The sequence below is a fragment of the Cavia porcellus genome, unplaced genomic scaffold, assembly GCF_034190915.1.
Source record: "Cavia porcellus strain 051 isolate PalLab524CR breed Dunkin Hartley unplaced genomic scaffold, mCavPor4.1 scaffold_23, whole genome shotgun sequence".
NCBI classification, from domain to species: Eukaryota; Metazoa; Chordata; class Mammalia; order Rodentia; family Caviidae; genus Cavia; species Cavia porcellus.
This window is the reverse complement of record NW_026947506.1, coordinates 7106798-7123098: the sequence shown is the minus strand read 5'-3', so window position 1 is coordinate 7123098 and position 16301 is coordinate 7106798. Positions and strand designations below refer to the sequence as shown.

The 16301-nt window shown below is 42.7% G+C and overlaps 1 long non-coding RNA gene across 1 annotated transcript in view; it reads left to right on the top strand.

Annotated features, from left to right (window-relative positions):
- The first annotated feature begins 1133 nt into the window (after window positions 1–1133).
- Window positions 1134–16301, top strand: part of LOC134472420 (uncharacterized) — a 30306-nt gene continuing 15138 nt past the window's right edge. Inside the window, exon 1 of the long non-coding RNA XR_010042227.1 lies at window positions 1134–1808. This is a non-coding gene — a long non-coding RNA (uncharacterized LOC134472420). The remainder of the gene's footprint in view (window positions 1809–16301) is intronic.

The following is a 16301-nucleotide window of genomic DNA, read 5'->3' as shown; positions in this document are numbered from 1 at the left end:
TAGAGTCTGGACCCGGAGAGACAGAACTGACGCCTGGATCGAGGCAGGGGAAAGCTCTGTGAGGCCGAGTCCTGGGCCATGAAGTGAGGGGCACTGGCAAGCAGGTCTTTGGCCTCTGCTTTTGGGATCACTGGTGCATGAATATATGCAACCTGAGGTATGGAAAGTGTCCAGTCCTAACCCCAGCAGGACAGAGAGGGAGACCACAGTGGGTCCTTGGCTCAGGGAGACCCAGACAGTGAGGGCAGGGCGGGTGGGCAGAGCAACATGTGGAAGGTCAGCACCCTTGAGAAGTGGAAGGTGACACCTCCCGGGAGGGGAAGCAGGGTGCCTGCCAGGCATGGTGTGGGATGCTCCTGTCCTCTGTTTCTTGAAGCACTCACAACTCCACATCCCCCTTTTCAAAACAGGGAAACTGAGAGAGAATCTGGGAAGTAACTTGCCTGAGGTTACCAGGTATCAGAAGCAGCACAGTGACATACGGCCAGCCTGCAGGACTCCTCACACTACTGGTAACCTGCATGAGACAGGTTTGACAAGGCTTCTAAAGAACAGTGGTGATCTGAGAATGATTCTCAACTTCACAGTTCTTTGGATCTTTCACTGGTGAAAAAGCCAGACACCCAGGAAGAACCTTCCGGGTCCGTGAGCTCCAGGATCATTGCAGGGTCTAACAGGAAGTCTGGCAGAGCTGGGAGGGGTCCTTAGGGTCCCGACCCACCCAGCACTTACATTTAGTGTTTGTGCGGGGATTTCCTGAGTGGAAATTTTTCCCGGAAGTGTCCTTTGCGTCGCCATCTATTTAGAGACCTCATGATCTGTAATGTTTTGATATTTTAGGGGGTCTTTTTTGAGGCAGGGTTTCACTCTATGGTTCAAGCTGGCCTTGAATTCACTTTGTAGCCCAGGCTGGCCTTGAACTCGTGGCAACCCCCCTGCCTCAGCGTGCCCTGGCTAACATTTTGATTTGTTTATCGTACTCCCGTTTGTGAAACGGCGACCACGCCACGTGCAGAACCCTGAGGTAGGCGCTGTGACGCAACAAAGAACCCCATTCATTACACACAGGCCCACCTCTAGGGGGATCCCTCTCCCTGCACCACGCAGGCATAGCTCTCCTGCAGAACATCCCGGCACTGCAGGGAGATGAGGGCACACTATGCTCAATGCCTGGACCCCGATGGCCCCGCGGCTCACCTCCAGTGTGGCGGAATCACGTGGACTAGCACTGCAGGCTGGGGCTGAGTGCTGCAGAGCTTGTTACGGCTTGGAGGGAACCGGACCCTCCACTACCACTGAGGTCAGGGCCACCTGTTTGTCCAGATAAAATATCCTGGCTTCCCAGGCCCAGGCAATGGTCACACCTGGCCATCCCAGCAGAGACCGCCTCTGCTGACCCAGCAGCCTCTGCCTTCACATTTTCATGGATGAATCCGTGTGCAATGGACTGTCTGACTCCCCACCCCAGCTCCTCAAGCACACAACAGACAGCTTAGGCCACTAACCCTGAAGATACAGTCCTCAGGGGTTCCAAAAAGGGAGTGTGGCCGGCAGAGAGCAGCTGTCATGTGAGCCTGGCCCAGGAAAAGACAGCATTGGCGTGGCAGTGCCTCAGAGGACCGGCAGGGGGCGGCGCTGCTTACCGGCAATGCCCCAATGCGCATGCTCCTGGGTGCCGCTGGGATTGGATGACAGCGAGGCTGGGGCGGGGACACGACGGGCGAGGCAGCTGTGCTCCGTTGGAATCCCGCGCGGCGCGCGAAGGCAGGCGATGTGTGAGGACAGGTGACTGCAGAGCCCGGGCGGAGGTGAGGGCGAAGGCGACAGCGGGCGGCAGGTGGGGTAGGTGGGCCCCGAGAGGCCGGGCGAGCGAGGGGGTGGGGGGGGCCGCGTATGAGGCTGGGCCTGGTGTGAGGCTGGCGGCTCTGAGGTGGGGACCTGGGAAGGAGCTGCCCGGATGGACACTTAGTCAGCCCCGAACTCCACCGAGACGCGGAGTGAGGGCAGGGGCACCGAGGGCACGGGCTTCTCGGGGCGTCAGGTCCGCGCCTGAGTCCTGGGCAAAGTTGCCCTCTGGGGGCGGGGAGGGTCGTCTTCTGGGGGAGGGTTGGGGGGATCGTTTCTGGGGGAGGGTCACCTGGGCTTCCCTGGTGGAGCCGTGGGCTCAGTACCCGCGTTTCCAGGGTCAGAGTGTGGGTACCTAGGAGCCCCACCCTCACACACAGCCTGTGTGGGATGCTCAATCCCGGAGGAGGTCTCAGAACGGGACACTCAATCCGGGGCAAGATGTGCTCAGCCCCTCCCCCCACGCTCCCCGCTCCCCGAACTCGCCTAACCCACCCTTTTTGCCTCTTTCTGAGGCAGTTCTGGAAGTTCTCTTTCCTGCGTGTCTTTGGCTCTGATGTCTCAGTGTCTCGAATGGATTCAAAACGTTTTCCCTTTGTGACCACCTCGACATTGGGGAAGAGCCAGATGTCGCACAGCGTCAGAACCAGTGAGTGAGGCAAGTGGGGACACACAGTAATGTTCTGTGGGCCTCCCTTTCTCTTGGATGGCATTTGGTAGCAGCATTCAGTGTAATTTTGGTCACACTGCGTAAAGACACAAAATAGGACTTCCAGAACTTTCGGACAGTGACGAGAGCGATGATGGATGCCTGTGTAAAGCAAGAGGTATGTTTTGAAAGGGTTAGTGCTCATATATCTTACAGTAATAAATTTTAAAAAATTTGAGCACTCACCATATTTTGTGATCACACTTTGTACATACAAAATAATTGGAATTGATGGGAGAAATTAACATTAACATGCAGCTACTCTTGTTTTTTTCCAGTATCGATTCATTTGTCTGTCCTCTCCATCCATCAGTCACATGGTAGATTTATTTTTGGTGTAAAACACACCATACATCGAGCTATTAAATAAGCCGTTAGAGATTTGAATGGGAAGAGTTGTGGGCCATGTCAGGGCTGGAGTTAACCCTTGGAACCAAATGGATGGCATTTAAACGAAGGCACAGATGGAAACACCTACATGGAGAGGGTCCACAAAGAAAAAGACAAAGAGGGAGGGGAAAGTGTGGTCAGTTGTGTTGAGTGCTACTGCTTAAGGTTTTCTGACAGGAGGATTTTAATAACTTTAATGGAAAAATGGGGCTTTTTGGTCAAATGGATTTTTAAGACAGAACATATTTGGGTGTCACGATGAGTATGTATTTTTTTTGTCTTTTTCATTTTTTTATCGGTACCAGGGATCGAACTCACAATCGCACACTTGCAAGGAAGGCACTTATGCTGCTGAGCTAAATCCCCAGCTCCTTGGGTGCCACCATGATTGAATTAAAAGGAAGGGAAATATAATGCAAGTGAAAGAGGAGGCTGTTACATGTAGGAGGGAGTCCTTGGACACCAGAGGGGAGGCCACCTAGAACAGATGGGGAGTTTGTTTTGGAAGGCACAGGGCACATTCTGTTGTAACTAGAGGGGAAGCTGAGACAGCAGGTCCAGATCGGGTTGTAGAGGGAGGTCTGCCTGTGAAGAGGTACTGGCTGCCAGTAAGGGGCAGCGGGACAGGAGAAGAGTGTGCTGGGGAGATCCCTGTGGCCTCATCCTGGGGAGGGGCGGTGACCTGGGAGATGGAGTGAAATGCAGGCTGTGCTGCGTGAGCGTTTGTGAAATGCAGTGGTATGTGACACCAGCCTGTGTGGTTTCCGTTTAACCCTGGAGGGGTGTTGTGAACCTGAAATGGGTGGTACATGAAAAGCAGTGGGGACAGTGCCGGCTGCATAATGAGCGCTGCCGCCTCTTTTTTTTTGTTTTGTTTTTTTTGGTACAGTCACACTAATTTTTTTTTTCAGTACTAGAGATTGAATTCAGGATCTTGGCGAGTGCTTTTTAAAGGAAGCAGTCCTTTTCATCTTTATTATCAAATTTGGCAGGTAGTTACTTAAAGGACTTGCTTATTCCAAGGCTGGTTTTGAGCTCTTAGATCCTCTTTCCACCACCTCCCTAATGCTGGAATTGTCACCATGTGTGGCTCCACCACCTCTCATTTGAGTTCTTATTTTTTCTTATCTCTTTATACAGTGTGACTGAGAAGGGCTAATATTTACTACCTCTCTGGATCTTCTCCTGCAGTGTATTCTTCAATTCAGCATCAACTGCAATTTATATCTCCTTGAAAGCTTGGCTCCTGGTGAAGTTACATTTATACAGCTTCATAATTCATGCTATTTGCATCTGAGATCCATCACTGTGCACTGGATGGATTTAAACTTTGTCACAGTGACAGTTCTTAAGATTTTGTGAAAATCTTTACTACTGCATTTTGTATTAGATCTGATGTATTGGTTCATCACTGATACAGAATCTAACATTACCAGATCTACAATCTACAATCACCAGGGAAAGTTTTCCGTTTAATAGGTTGTCATTTCTCTGGGCCACTTGGGCTGTATTAATATGCAAATTATAATGGCCGACATTGAGCTTGTAAAGCCAAGCATTTAGCATAATCTTGTTAAATCCTCACCTCACCCCAGCTCTATCAAGGGCAGTACTGTTGTTTTTTTTTTTTGGATGCTGGGGATTGAACTCACGACCTAGCGTTTGCCAAGCAGGCACTTACACCGCTGAGCTAAACCCTCGGCCCTGGCAGTACTGTTATTTATGTCTGTTTATCAGGTATAAAAGTACTCAGAGAGGTTAAGCCACTTACCCAAGATACACATGATTTGATCAGAATTGTTTAACTTTGTTGTTGTGGTTGTAGTTGTTGGGCGGCTTGGGCATACTCACCTGTACTGTAGTGGAGGACTTAATGGATTAGGGCTTGGCAATGCAGCCACCCAGGATGAGGCAGGAGGATCATGAGTTTGGGTTCAGCCCAGATCATAAGAAGACCCTGTCTTAAAAACAAAAAACAGAAAAGAAAAGATGTTTCACTCCAAAAGTAGGTTGCTTGGGTTCAAAAACTGTCATTTACTAGTTTTATGACTTTGACTCAAGCATTTAACTTATGTTTGGCTTTGTTTCTTTTTTCATAAAATAAGAATAATAATAGCACCTGCCTGATAGGAATAATTGTGAATATTACATGAGTTAATACACTTAATATGTTGGCGTGATGGCAGCATGTGTACTGATTGATTAGTTCCAGCCAAACCCTTCTCCAGGCTTCCTACTCATGTGTATAGGTAGAGTTTTTTTTTGTGTGTGTCTTTTTCCTTTTTATTGGTACCAGGGATCAAACTCATGACTGCCTGCTTGCAAGGCAGGCGCTTATGCCGCTGAGCTAAATCCCCAGCCCCTATAGGTAGAATTTTAAGATTATAGGACACTGTGTCACTTCTACCCTCAGGGGTCACTTTCGTTTCTTATTATATTTCTGAGGGAAGCAAACAGATAGTAGCTTGTTTCTAGGTGCAGAGAAAAATTTAAGTTTCATTCAGAATCAGCAGACCAATAGGTTCATTTCATTAGTCTTGGCATTGCCTGTCACTTGGAACAGGAACACAAAGCTTGGGGAGTAGTGTGATTCCATCGTGTTCCCCCACTTCACCAGCAGCACCCCGCTGGAGACATTTGCTTCGAAAGACCAATGGATTATATAGCCAGTGATGGGTATAACATATGGTAGATGATGTGGGTGACTGGGCTGCAAATGAAAATGTCCAGAAAGAGTTATAAAGTCTTTGAAGTCACTGTGACAGGTTCTTTCAGCTATTGATTCAAAGCAAGTAGGTGGTTTGGTATTTGAAACCAATAAAAGTTCAAAACAATCTTTTCTAATGCACAACAGGGAGAGTAAATGCCTGAGATAAAGCAGTGGCTCCCCAGTGAGTTTGCATCAGAAGCGCCAGAGGGGAGTTTATGAAGTCTTACAGGATGGAGGCTCCGCTTCCACAGATTCTGAATTAATAAACCCTAGTAGGATTCTGCAATCTCTTTTTTAAGGAGCTCCCTAGTGACTCAGACATTCAGTTAGTATGGGATATCATTAGTGCAAATCAGTGCTTTTTAGCTCTGACTCTGTTGTTGAATTTTCAATCCATTTTTTTTTTTTAAATACTGATGCTCTCTGGAGCCACCCAGGGATTCAGATTTAATTGGCTTGGATGAGGTCTAGACCTTGCAGTTTTAAAAGCTTCCTACGTGAGTCCTATTTGCAGCCAGGTCTGAGAGCCACAGCACAGATAAACTAGATTTCCCACTGTAGTTCAGTTACTCTTGAATTTAAAGTGAAAAAGTTATCATTTCTGAACTTCTCCAGTGCAGGTATTAAATCTGGTAATCAGGTAACAAGCAAAGATGTGAACTGATGATTGATTTAGCATTTCTTATACTTAGTAATGATGGTTTGATCAGTTTTACCTTGGGGAAAAGAATTAACTTTTATTGAGAGATTTCTATATATTCTCAGTTATAGCAACTTTGGGAATATGTTATTCCCATTGTGTTGGTAAAAGTTTTGGGCTAAGCGAGGTTAAATACTTTGCACAAATTTTATGCCCAGGTGTGTACTGTATAGTTTCAAAGCCAAGTTCCATTTCCTTAGTGGTTCTCAATTTGAACTTGACACCTGGGATCACCTGCTGAGATGGAGAAGCTTGTTAACTTGATTGGCTTGGAGTTTGCCTAGGGAATTAGTAGAGCACACTTCTGAATGTTTCTTTGTGGGTCATAGAGGTGTGACCATCTGGTCCCTGGCTCTTTCTTTCTGATGCTATCTCATTCCTTTAGTTCCTGGTTACCTCACCATGAGATAAGTAGCTTTGTTCCACCATTCCCTTTTATTGTGAGATTCATGCCTTGGAGGCAGTCAAACATGGACTGAAACCATAAACCACATTAAAGCTCTCTTCCTTTACAGTGTGGCTGTCAAGGATTGAGTCTCAGAAATGAAAAGCTGACCACCACAGAAAATTGGTACGGGAGAAGACACTATACCTAGCCATGTGTCTCAGAAATCTTTGGAACTGGTTTGTGGGAGGAGTTTGGAAAAACTTGAAGATGTGGGCTGGATAGAGGCCATGTGGGCTATAACCTACAGGACCACAGGATAGGGCTCTCCAAACCCGGCTGAACTCACATCTCACCATTACGTGTGTTGGGTAACAGTATTTAATGTTAGCCCTGCTGGGTTTGGTCCAGTTGTTTCCTATCTGTAAATTACTTTTTCTTGTTACTGAGACAAAATACTGACACCTAAGGTTAGAGGAAAGGTTTATTTTGGCTCATAGTTTGTAGAAGTTTCAGTTCACAGTTGGCTGGCTCCAAGACAGTGGCAGGGCCGAGGGGCATCACAGGAGAGATAGCTCATGGCAGGCAGATGGCGGCAAAAGCAAAGCAGCAGGTGACAGCAGTGGCCCTTTCTGTCCTAGCAGCCCATCCCTGAGTTAGGCAGTACTGACACCCAGGTTGGGGCGCCCTAATCCTAGCATTGCGCCCTCAGTCAATTCCAGCATCACGTCTTTGATCCCAGTATCACACGTCCTAGATCCAGCCACCTCCCAAAAGCTGACCTCATGAGACTTTGGGGGGGCTATCTGTATGTATACAAGCCATAGTCCGCCTATTCGGAATGTGGAGGTTTACTCTGTGCCCTTGTATTTTGGGATTAAGCTATTTGCTTTCAAAATTTTACCATGCTCCACAGCTAGAGCACACCTTGAGTCTCAGGCATGACTTTTATTGCATTTGAACAATTCTGGAACTGTTTAGACTTTGGAGAAGGGCTTAGTGCTTTTCAGTTGTTTGCAGGATAGTTACATCATGTTAGAATTATGATCTTTTTTAATATTTGAGATTAAGATAGTTTAAGGAGATGTTTAGATATTAATTTGATGAGGGGTGAAAAGTGATGATCAAGTTTAAGTGTAACTTGATCGGCTTGGGAGCAGCCTGCGAGATTCGTATAGTGCCCTTCTGGGCGTGTGTGCATGTGTCACAGCTCTTCATCTTTGGTTCTGTTTCCTTGCTGTTTTCTGGCTGCCATAAGCGGCTTTGCTCCACCGTATCCTTCTGTCATGATGTTCCTGCCTTGGAACCAGCCAGCCATGGGCTGAATCTCCAAAATGATGAGCCGGATTAAACATCTTCAAACTGGAGGTGTAGTTTTGTGTTGCAGCAGCAGGAGGAGCTGTACAAATGACTCAGGCTGATTTCCTATCTTCAGAGATGCTGGTTTTGTTGTGGTTTCAAATCAGGATTTTTCAAGTTAACTCTGATGTGCAGATGAAACTGCAAGTCATGCTTGGCACCATGCAGCTTTGTGGTACTCTCCGTTTTCTTTCATACCAGCAGATTATCCCTCTGTAGACTACTCCACACTGTCTTGCTCCACACTGTCACCAGAAATACTTAAACTGTTGTTGTCATGTATGTTTTAGCTGTTCTAGTGAACAGGTAGTAGGATATTACAGCTTTTATTTTCATTTCTATGTTGACATCTTAACGTTGTCATCTTCTCTTGTATTTGTTTGCCATCTACATTTCTTTGGTGAAATGTCTACTCAAATATTTTGTCTGTTTTTTGAAAATTGGATTGTCTTTTTTAAAAAGTTGTTTTTATACATAGGATACAAATCCTTTTAAAGATGTTCTTCTGAAGAGCAGAAATCTTTCATAAGTCTAGTTACCAATTTTTGCTTTTTTAGTTTATAATGTTAGTTACTTTTTACTCATTGCTGACACAAAATACCTGATGCCCAAAGTTGGGAAAGAAAAGGTTTATTTCTTACAGTTTTTGGAGGTTTCAGTCCATACTCAGTTGGCTCCAGGCAGGGTGGCATGGCAGGGCTATAGTTCATGGTGGCTGCAAATAGCAAGGTGGAAACTGGCGAGAGAGAGAGAGAGAGAGAGAGAGAGAGAGAGAGAGAGAGAGAGGTAGGAGAGACGAGAGAGGAGAGAGAGAGGAGAAGGGAGAGAGAGAGAAACCTTCTTCCTGCCATTACATTTTATGCTAGCTCCACCCCTAGGTGGGTGTAGCACTGACACCATCAATCCAAACGCTAGACAATAAACCAATCACAAATGCACAATGCAAATGCATGAGATGTGGGGGCCACTGACATAAACCATGACAGTTTATATTCTTCAGTGTACTAAAAAATCTTGGCCTAATCCAGTGCCACAGAAGTTTTACCTCAGTTTTTGTCTGAAAGTTTTATAGGTTTAAGTTTTGCATTTACATCTGCGATCTCCTTTTAAGTTTTGTGCATATGTGAGTGTAGGGTGTGATTAATGGATGTCTACTTCTTCCAACACTACTTATTGAAAGTACTAGCTACTCCCCACTGTATTATTTTTGCACCTTTCATGAAAATTTTTGTCTTTATGTGTGAATTATTGCTGATCTCTCTCTCCTTTTGAGATATATGTCTTGCACCCATACATACCATGTTATCTAGTATTTCATTTCACTATTTCTACTTATTTTAAGAACCTGCAGGTCAGTAAAATAAAAGAAGAAAAAAACATAGTGGCATGCAAATTGTAAGAGAAGACAAAGTTGTCTGTATTTACGGACATGATTGTTATATAGGAAATCCAAGGAATCTACAAAAAAGGTAGTAGAAATTAGTGACTTTAACAAAGACTTAGGATATTTGGCCATGTCTTAGTTACTTTTTACTCATCACTGAGACAAAATACCTGATGCCCAAAGTTGGGAAAGGAAAGATTTATTTCTTACAGTTTTTGGAAGTTTCAGTCCATACTCAGTTGGCTCCAAGGCCGGGTGGCATGGTAGGGCTGCAGTTATGGCGGCTGCAAACAGCAAGGCAGAAACAGGCCAAAGAGCAAGACACACCTTCTTCCTGCCATTACATTATATGCTGGCTCCACCCCCATGTGGGTGTAGCACTGACACCATCAATCCAAGCGCTAGACAATGAACCAATCACAAATGCACAATGTGAACTCATGAGGCCTGGGGGCCACAGACATAAACCATGACAGGCCAATATACAAAATACAGTTGCATTTCTCAATACTGGCAGTGAAACACTGGGAATTAAAATTTTTAAAATACCATTTACAGTTGTATGAAAAACAAAAATTTTTGGGATAGGTCTAATGAAGTTCAACAATATTTGAACACTGAAAACCATAAAATATTTGAGAGAAATTAAGTAAAACTGAAGAAATGGAGATGTATGTTGCTTCCATTTGTTTGTGTTTTGATATATTTTAATCTGTGTAATGATTTTTTTTAAAGAAAAAGTACTGGTCTGTAGCATCTTTGATCTTGGTATCAAGGTTATTGTAGTCTCATAGTTGGCAAGGATTCCTGCTTCTATTTTCTGGAACAATTTTCTCTTTTTGCAGAGAAATGTAATGTCTTTATTTTGTATACAACTCATGTATAATTGAGGTAATCTGTTTCTAGCTGGGTACTACAGTTTATATTTCTTTCAATCCAGTGTTTTTCAATTTTTATTAGTATATATATACATTACAAAAAGATTACATTCTTTGTGTGGAGTTGGTCCATATGCTTAACAGATCTTAATCTAGGTTTTACCCCCTTTTCTCCCTCTCCAGTCCCTCCATCTCTTGATACCCTTCCCATATGAACAAAATTTATCTTTCTATCTCTGATTATTTTTATTTATCTCTTTACTTATATTTTAAATTTTTCACGTAACAGAAATCATGTGATATTTATGTGTCTTGACTTACTTCACATTGTAGTGTTAGGGTACATCCATTCTCGTGAAAACGACTCAGGTTTAACCTTTATAGCAGAGTAGTGCTCCACTGTATATAAATACCATTTGATCTGGTGTTGGATATAGAGACCACTTGAAAGATTTAGCTTATTATGAATTGTGCTTATATAAATATGCATATGTATGTATTACTGCCATAGGATGTCTTTAACTCTCTCAGAAAAATAATTAGGAGGGAAATAGCTGGGTCAAATGGTATTTCTGGTTTTAGTTTTTGAGAACTCTCCCTACTGATTTCTGTAATGGTTTTACAAGTTTACATTCCCATAAACAATGTAGGTGTTTCCCCTGCAGCCTCACCAAGCATTTGTTATTACTGGGTTTCTTGATGATGGCCATTCTTTCTGGAGTGAGAAGGACTCTTCATGCTGTAATTCACATCTCAGTGATGACCAGTGATGGTGAACATTTTTTCATGTGCTTACTGACCATTTGTACTTCTGAGAAATGTTCATTTTTAGCTACCCATTTTTGATTGGGCCTTTTATTTGGGGTATCGCTTCTTTTGTTTGTTTTTAATATAGTCTCGGTATTAATCCTCAGTCTGAGGAGCAGCTGGCAAAATTTTTTTCCCATTGTGTAGGTTGTCTCTTCACACTGCTGGTTGTTTCCTGTGCTGGGCAGAAAGCTTTTCATTTGACCAGTCAGATCCCATTTGTTGATTCTTAGTACTTGTGGTACCATTGGGTTTGTTTAGAAGGTCCTTGTCTTTATCCAAGTACTGTACATATGTTACCTTCCAGAAGATTAATCATTTCTGTTTTAACATTTAGCTCTTTATCTCTTTGAGAGTAGAGATTTTATACTCTCTTATCATACTGATATTTATTTATCAAAAAATAAAAATCTTTGACCCATTTTGATTTTAGTTTAGTATATGGTATGATATATTGGATTATATTCATTTTTCTGCACGTAGAACATTTTGCGTATTGTTATTTTTCCTTAAATGTTGGGTAGAATTTAGCAGGAAATCATTGGACTAAGAACTTTCTTTTAATGATGATTTTATATTATAGATTCAGTTTCTTCTATCAATCACTTTTTAGGTTATGTGTGCTACTCAGTTCTTTTTTTTTAAATTTTATTTTGAAAGTATACAACAGAACAAGACAGAGTAAAGCCAACTAAGATCTGTACCAATTTTACAGAACTTCACAGCAGGTTACCGGGATAACAGAAATAGGTGTCACAGTATATTTTGGTATCTTTATAATAGTTGTTCTTTCAATCACGTATATCAAAATGAGATGAAATATAGAACACTATAGAACTTATTAAAACAGAATATTGAATAGAGCAGTACCATTAATCAGAAAAGAGCAAAACGGTAATAAAAATATTTGCCTTCAAAGAGATGGTAGAAGGAAGTCCCCCTTATTTGCTATGGTCAACCTCCCAAGAGACACTCAGATTTCTGGTTCCCATTTGCTAATGGGTGGTGCGGGGGGGGGGGGTAGGGGAATGGGATATTTGGTTCTAGGCCGTGCATCAGCATCAGTAGGTTCACTATTGCTTAGCAAGGCAGCAGGCTGGTTGTTTGGATTCACAGCATCCCAAGTTCCAACATGTCATGGATCTCAGGAGCTGCTGCTGGTTCTCCCCCACTCAGTTCTGTATGAGTAACTTTTTTTCAGTGCTGGAGATTGAACTTAGGGCCTTGGCAAATACTTTTTGAAGGAAGTAGTCCTTTTCATCTTTATTATCAAATTTGGCATCTAGTTATTTATAATATTGGCTTATTCGCCTTTTAGTGGCTCTAATATTACAGTATTGACTGAAATTTCCTTTTCTTTTCATTTCTGATTTTGGTGGTTCCCCTTTTCACTTTTTCCTTTCTGTCTCCTCCTTTCCTCTCTTTCTCTGCTCTCATTTCTCTTTCCGTCCTTACCTATTTCTTCCTCTGTAGTAGTCTGACATAGCTACACTTTCCAAGATAGTTGTTCCTGGCTATATCTGGCTACTTAAATGTACATTAAATGATGTTAAGTTATAAATTGACTTCTTGAATTGCATTTTAAGTGCTCAGTAGTCTCAAGTAGCAATTGTAGCCGACAGTGTGGCTATAGAATATTTCCACCATCACACAAAGTTCCTTTGGACTGTGCCAGTCCAGAGCATAATCATTCTTCTTGATCTCTTTAAAGACTAGCTTTGTGTGTAGATTTTTCTGTTTTCCCATTTCACTGATTTTTGCTTCTCATTTTCCTTGCTTTGGATTTCTGTTTTTTAAAAATTTCTTTAGATATAAACATATATGATTGGTTTGAGGACTCTTTTTCCCAATAAGAATATCTAATGCTATAAATTTCCCTCCAAGCCCTGTTTTAGCTGTACCCATACTTTAATATGTTTTTCTTGTGGTACCAGGGATCTAATTCATCACCTCACGCTTGCCAAGCAGCACCTAAGACACTGAGCTAAAACTCCAACCCCCAATATGTTGAATTTTTCACTTCTGTTTGATTTTAAATGTTTTATAATTTGCTTTGTCATTTATTTGAATTCAGTTACTTTAAAAATGTATTATTTAACTTCCAAAAATTTGAGAACTTTTTAGATTTATTTCTTTTGATTTCTATGTTAACTTTATTTTATATTTTGTTACCTAGGATTGAACTCATGACCTCATGCTTGCCAGGCAGGCGCTTATGCTGCTGAACAAATCCCCGGCTCCTAACTTTATTTTTAAATGCATATTTCAGTATTTTTTAATGATTTCTCTTTTTATTTAGATCTTTGTTTTCATCAGACCATCATAGAGTTCTTCAGATAGCATATATCGATATGTACATCTATATCTGTATCTATATCTATATCTAGATGTATTAATACTGTGAAGTTCATTTTGAGGGAAGTCTCTATAAATAGTGTTGTGCTTTAGATTCCAAATGCAGTTGTTAATTGTTGTGATTTAGGAAAGGAACTGACTTTTGCATATGAACTTTGTGTTTTTCAGCCTCGGTTAGTAGTTCTAGGACTTCTTACTGGTGTTTATTCTTTGGGATGTTTCATTAACATAGGTCGTCATGTTATCTGAGCAGTAAGACATTTTATTTTTCCCTTACCAATCAGTATATCTTTCCTTTCCTTAGTAAACCATCTAGGACTTCTAATATGATTTTGAATAGGATTGCTGAGAAAAGAAAACTTTGCCTTGTTACCCATTTTAGCATATCTAGTTCCCCACCATTAAGTTACTTACAGGTTTTTTGGTAGCTGAGCAAGTTGTATTTTGTTCCAGTTTTCTCAGGATTTTTGTCAAGAATAGAATTTGGATTTTATCAAATGCCTTTTTTTCAGCTGCTGAAATAATTCCTTTCTGTGTCTTCATCTCAAACAATGACCTGCACATTGTAGTCACTGAAGGGCTGCTGAATTAATACAAGATTTTTCCGTCTTGATCTGTGCTTACACAAGACACACCCTGCGATTCAGCACATAGACTACGGTGGACAGGCAGCCATATCCGGTGGGGGTTGCTTGTTTGTGGGTTCAGGAGGCAAGACTGAGGATCTTGGTCTTGCTCTTCATCTGTCTGTCTTCCTCTCCTTCTCTTTAGCCCGAGTCAGTTGCTGAGTGACTTCAGTCAGTCACTCCTAACAATGCAGTCCTGCCTCAAACCCCAAGCCCCAGGGTCATTTCCATTGTTTAGGAAGAGCCTTGTTTCCTAAGACCTTGTTCAAACCTTTAAGTGTTGTAGAAAGCCAGACGTTTGGTTTTCTCCTCTCCCTGTAAGCTTTCACAGGAGAATATCAAGTGAGGATAAGGAATCGCAGGAGACGCCTTTTCCTTGCTCTTTATCAGGGTCGCTTAGAGAAGCTGACTGTGGTTCTCGTTCGGAGAACAGTGTTGGAACCCTAGCAAGTGACCTGCAGTGTTTCAGGGAGAGGGCTTATGGACTTTGAAATTTTTGTATCCGAAAAAGATCTATAGTGCTAATACCCTTGCTCTGTTTTTTAAAATATGTATTAGATGGCTAAAAGTTAAAGGTTGGTCTTTTAGGGGTATTTGGATATGATCTGGGGGAGGTTGGAAATTTTCTCACTTTTCTCTGCCCCCGTTCAGAGGCTGTTTGTTCTTTGGGTGACTTACTGTGTTCTTAGGAGATTGCTCTGAGAAGGTTAATATCGTAAAAGCAGCTAGTCTGGAGTCAGAGGCTTTGGGAAATAGCTAAGACAGGAATGGGGAGGGAGAGTCTGAGTTGCGGTGTGAGGGGTGGTGGTGTATTTGATGTCTGCCCTGGTTTAATTATCTTTTATCAGCTGTGTTATTTTAATCTTACGTATGCCCATTAGCTGTACATCATGAGGCATTTGTCTGTTTTCCCTTTCTTCATAAGCAGAATAAGTTAAATTTTGTTGGATAGGCATATTTTATATTAAGGAAATATTGACTTGTTACTTCCTAAAGCATTTTATAGAAGTGGTCACATGTAGACAGACCTTTGTGCAAATTATGTGCATTGAAGCAGTGAAGGCTTGGGCATGGTTTCTCGCGTCTTTTGCAGGGACGCCTCTTCGGTGGTGGCCTAGAGATGGTGCACAGGTAATGTTGTGTGTCCTTTTTCCCCTGGACAGTGTGGACAGGAAGTTGTAAAGCAAAATCGCTAAGAAGGTCTTAATAAGCGTGGCAGTGGATTTCCCATCGCTAGTAAAAATGGTCTCTGTCAAGGCTAGGACTGTTCTCACGTTTACTGAGTGGATGGTCAGACTCAGAGAGGTCAGCACACAGTCCTGTCCTGGTAGGATTCACTACAGTGCAGGGAGAGACGAAGCAGCACCAGCCGCGTGAAATCAGACAAGCTTCCCAGATTCGTCTCTTAGTGTAGTCACACAGCAATAAGCCAGGTCCCCTTGTGTGAAGTGATGTCTGCCAGGGAAACTCACCCACGTTTGGGCATCCGAGGTTTTCATCAGAGGTCAGTCATGTAGGCACAGGGTGCCAGTGTGACTGTAGCAGTCGCTGAGATCCCAGACACCCCGAGAAGGAAGGTGGCTAAGATACTCTCAAACCTTACACAGCTCAGGCACAGTGAGACATCTCCATTTTTTTTTTTTTTGAGAAAGTAACTGTTTATTAGTTGTGACAGGGGTAACCTGGCTCGCAGCCCTACACCTGTCCTGTGAACTCTTAAGTAATGTGTGTACATTGCTTACCGACCTTAACTCTGTTTCAGAAATGGTCTAGCTGTACCCCATCCATCATTAGTTCTTTGGGTAATGCAAGTTAAGGTCTACCGATTGGAGGCCAGCCACTGTGTATTTTAAAATAAAGCATTCATGTCATTACTGGTATACTTCTGAGAGAGAGAGGGGAAAGGGCAGGGAAGAAGGGAAGGCAGATGGACAGAGGGACCTGAGGGGCAAGAAGCTTAGAGGCAATGGGCCAAAGCAGTTCATGTCAAGAATAAAATAAATAGAGAGGTTGATCCTTGGCACCTACCTAAGTACCAGAAGTGTGTAGACTATGGAGTAATTTTTAAAGGGTGTTTTGAATGATTTATTTTTATCTGTGCCATTCTAATAATTGGCACAGCATTCGCTCAGAGGGTGGCTCACAGTAATAAT